We start from the raw sequence: 4,762 nt of genomic DNA, 5'->3' as shown, positions 1-4,762 counted from the left end.
GCCCTGGGGGACCACATCAGGACCCAGGTAGAGGTCACTGGGTCCCTGGGTTGCTTGAGGAAGCTTCCTTGTGTTCTATCCCTGAATCATCATTACTCATGTGGGGAACACAGGAGGCGAGTGCTGTCGGATTCAAATTGTTGCCCTTAAGGATGGCTCCACTTTGAGGCATGCTCAGACGTTTTGAATTTAATTTTCTGCAGTACCAAAGGGGTTCCCACAGCTTTTTCTGTCATCGGTAAAATAATTTGCCAGCAACGAATGCTTCAGCTCGCCTTTAGCGCAGAATAGAAACATTAGCCTTTTTAACAGAATAATCTAAACACAGAGATCTGAAAAGGTAGACAACAAGTAGAAAACTGAACTTTTGTTACACATATTATTTCCGAAGGTCCCAACTCTGTGCTACTAACTTGCGACAGCATATACATTTTGTGAGAAACCCAATGCCTCTGTTATTATCTTTTCTAAAATAAATCCTGTAAAATGCTGACTGATAGCATATTTAATTTGTTTTCACTACAGTATCCGCTCTTGCAATACAATATCAAGCTCACAGCAACTGAAGCATGATACAACTTGTTCTGACTCTCACAACACTAAAGGTTAAGGTGAGGTAACGTTTGTATTCTTGTTGTGATTAAATACTTAAAAAGTTAAAAGCTACTTGAAGCCTAAAGCAGGACAGAATTTTTAAAATAATTTAAGCCACAATTTATCTCAAGCAAAGAGCTTCTGTTGGGAAAAACCCTCTGTGCTCGACGTACAGGACCTTTAAACGTTTGAAGGAAAACAGGGAACATTATCTAGATAGCAATTACATTCCCCCCAAAATGTATTTGGCAAAATACATTAGTAGTGTATGAATACCATTTCTTGTGGGTGGGGTTGAAGGTCAAGAATAAACTTTCATGCTCAAACACTAAAAGTGTTGTAAATAACTGGAAAACATGTTTCATCATTTTATTGCATTGCTTTCTGTTTCTCTGTAAAAGTCCTTGCTTGCAAAAAAGGGTAATGAATGCCTGAAGCACATGGCAGTCACAGCAATTGAGAAATAATTATATCTACTTGTATTATATTACAGGCATAAGTTGATCATTGGTTGTTCCCAAGTAAATCTATATTAGAGCGTGTGATGGAAAATCACATGTTTGTCTTTTAACATATCTCACTATTGTTTTTTTGTTTGTTTTTTTTTTAGCTGTGTGAACTCTGTACATTTGTTTTGATGTATGGACCCTGATAGCCTAACTTTGTGTTCTTCAGAGACTGGCCTTTCTCTACCACCCATTACGGTCTCAGCTTATAGTGGTGGGGCAGCAATAACAGTGAAAGCGCTTATTGACCAGATAAATGTCTTGAATAGAGTCACAAGCCCACACATGATTAGCCACTCATGAGTGTACATTTGTCCACACACACACACACACACACACACACACACACACACACACACACACACACACACACACACACACACACACCTCACTAGCGTCTGTGGACCCCCTGTGAGGTCAGGAGCACCAGTGCCCCTGTGGTTTTCTGCCTTATGGTATCATGCTGGGCAGATATTTCTGTCTGCTTGGATGACTCCTTGACATGGTGTCTATTTAGATTGGCAACTTGTTTTCATTTGAATCGATATGCAGCGCAGAGAAAGAATAGAGTTGACTGAAGTGGGTAGTGGCCATCAAGAGCAAGCGGCGATCTGACCTGACACGAAGAACACGGACTGAACATGCCTAAAAGAGGCAGAGAGAGGAAAGTGCATCTCCTCAAATCACGGATGCCTTCCTTTGAGACTTTAGTTAAGAAAAGAAGCAGCATTGCTATCAATGTTTAAAACGTTGTAGATACTCCATTTATTATTTAAAATCTGCCTTCAACTAGTCAAAAAAACATACAAAATGAAAAAAACAAATGAGCCAGCCTCCACATCAGAACAGAAGAGAAATGTGTCTTCTTTATTTGTATTTGCATCTCTTTGTAATTGGATGGAATGAACAGTAAAAAAGCAGCTGTTTTCTGCGGATTGCTTACCTGCCAGCATTGGCAAGGGAAGGCTAATAAAATGTCATCAGAGGGAAATGAGAGTTAAGTGGAGGGGAAAAAGCTGAATATTCACACTCATTTGGCTGACACCTGGGGGACTGCAGTCACTCATGGCTGCATTGATATGCATTGTATTAAATTCTCCTCACCCATTCACATTGACAATCAACAGCTTTGACACCTTTGCTTTAATTTAATTAAAGCTGTGATTGTCAGGGTGAAAACTTGATTTGCACATATACATGCATTCACGTGTGTGCTTGCCCACGCATATGCACCAAACACGAGGGTCATTGTACAAGGAAGGGGACCAATTATTTCTGTATGGATAATTAGACAACTTAAATAGTCGTCCAAGCAGAGCAGCCCAGTCGTAGAGAAAAAAGTGCCAGGCCAACACATTTCCATCGAGTCACATTCTGTATTAAACTTTGGAAAACACCCCTTTCCTCAGGCGGACAGGGGAAGAGAGAAGATACCAACCTATGTTGGTTTCTAAAGTAAAAGCATTTCCGCATCCCATCTTGTGCCACGAGTCTTAGACTGCAACACCTATTTCCAATCCCTGAAAGAAACAAGTAGGCCGGCCTTCTTGCAGGATCCAAATTTCCAAATTTGCAATTTTCATGGTGTAGCTCGTTAGCTCGAAGTTTGTTGTTAGACCGAGTTTGAGAAAAACAACGCAGAGAGCGGAAGGTGAGGAACATGTTGGGAAATTTTCCTGGAAATGTACTTCTGTTGATCCAGACTAGTGCCACAGTGACCAAGAAGCCACGTTTAAACGAATGGAAAAGATGAATGGGTTTTGCTCTGGACTCGTATGATGGAGAAAAAAAAAATGTAAAAGCTTTGATATGGGTTTTCAGGCTCATTACATATTCCAGAATAGTGAAAATGTGATGTTATGCTACATGAACAAAATACATGAATGGACTGTTTATATGTAATATTTAACATGCAGTACGTTTATTGGCGCCTTCATGCAGCCAAGAGAGATCACACACTGAGTCCCACATACACATGCAAGACAAACGCATCAAAGTATCAAACATTTCTCAGACCCGTGTTCATTTTTAATCTTTGCTTAATGGATGTTCTTGGTGGCATTTGTGGAACATTAAAGGGCACCAGAAATAAAAGATACGGCGAGCTGATGAAAGTGTATCCAGGTTTTTTTAAGCAAGGGGGACCCCTGAGCTATGTCCTCCACTGTCTTTTATTATAGACTGGTCTTCTAGACTTTAATGACAGCACTGTTTTAAACACTGATTCATTGTCAGTTTGTTACATTTCTATGTCAGATCAGCTTAGTTCAAATAAACAAATAAATCTATCAGCACATGCTTTGCATTCAGGGGGATAATAAGTCCATTTTGAAGATGAAATGATATGGATGTTTAGGGTTAAACTTAAGATTTAGTTATAGTTTTAAGGGACCATGTCATACCTATGCTATGGCATATATGAACCCCCCTAAACAATGTTACTACACTTTGCTCGACTCGCTGCTCTCCAGATGTGTACCCTGGTCTCCGGTGTCCTGCACTTTGTTTGCCCATCATTCACCTTAAGCCTCACAACAAAGCTGTAGCACCTACTTCACTCCAAAAAATAGTGCCACTGAAGGAGCAATTGCCTTCCTGTCAAACCGTATTTGGCTAAACAAAATAGTAGAAGAGAAAGGACATTTCTAGAAGAGAGGGTTGCTATCAAAGACTAGCCCTTATCATGGTCATGGTGACCTCTGCTCACGTGCCCACAGCTGATAACCTGCACTTACTTCTGATACCCATGAAGAATGTGAGTGTGTGACCTGTAAGAGTTGGGGACTATGGAGACTATGGTTGGAGAATATTATTGTCATGCTGTATATGTGTCATAAAGATGATTAATTAAATACTTTAACAACTTTATAAATGTTAACATTGCCTCCCCAATGCTTTTTATAATTTTCAACAGCTGTAAACCTTCTACACACACAAACACACACACAAACACACACAAACACACACACACACACACACGCACACACACACACACACACACGCACACACACACACACACACACACACACACACACACACACACACACACACACACACACACACACACACACACATATATATATAACATTCCCCAGGGATGCATTCCCTTTGCTTTCCAATTCTCACCTACTTCTGCTTTCTGTCATGTGTGTCTCATTTGTCACAACATTCACATGTTACACTTTGCTTCAATTTGATGTGTGAGATGCAGTCAAACCTGAACACCAAAAGCCCAGCAAAAGCACTGTACATTTCACCTCCCCCTAAAAAGTGATGGCCATTCCATAAAGAACAAACAAAATCAAATGATTGCTTTGTGTTTTTCTTTAGCTCTCTTCCCACAAGTTTTCTACTGGCAGCATAATGATAACCTTTTTTTTGAAAATGGCAGGTAAATCTTAACCTAAGTGTGTTTCCTATTAATTCTCCACCTCTTCTTTTCTCCTCCCTTCTTCCCCACACCAGGAGAGCAGTGTTATTTGCCTACATCCTTTTATTGTGAGCATTTATCCTTTTTAAAGCTCTGTTCATCTCAGAGGACTGCGTTTCCTGTAGGTATGCATAAGCACAGAGGTGTCCATGGAGTGAGGAACAATACCTCCTCCTCCATGGCCTTTTGAGCCCCCCGAAGGAGCCTTATCTTTGGGATTGTAATGTAATGA

The sequence above is a fragment of the Etheostoma cragini genome, chromosome 11 (assembly GCF_013103735.1).
Source record: "Etheostoma cragini isolate CJK2018 chromosome 11, CSU_Ecrag_1.0, whole genome shotgun sequence".
Taxonomy (NCBI): Eukaryota; Metazoa; Chordata; class Actinopteri; order Perciformes; family Percidae; genus Etheostoma; species Etheostoma cragini.
Note: the sequence above shows the minus strand (reverse complement) of the source record.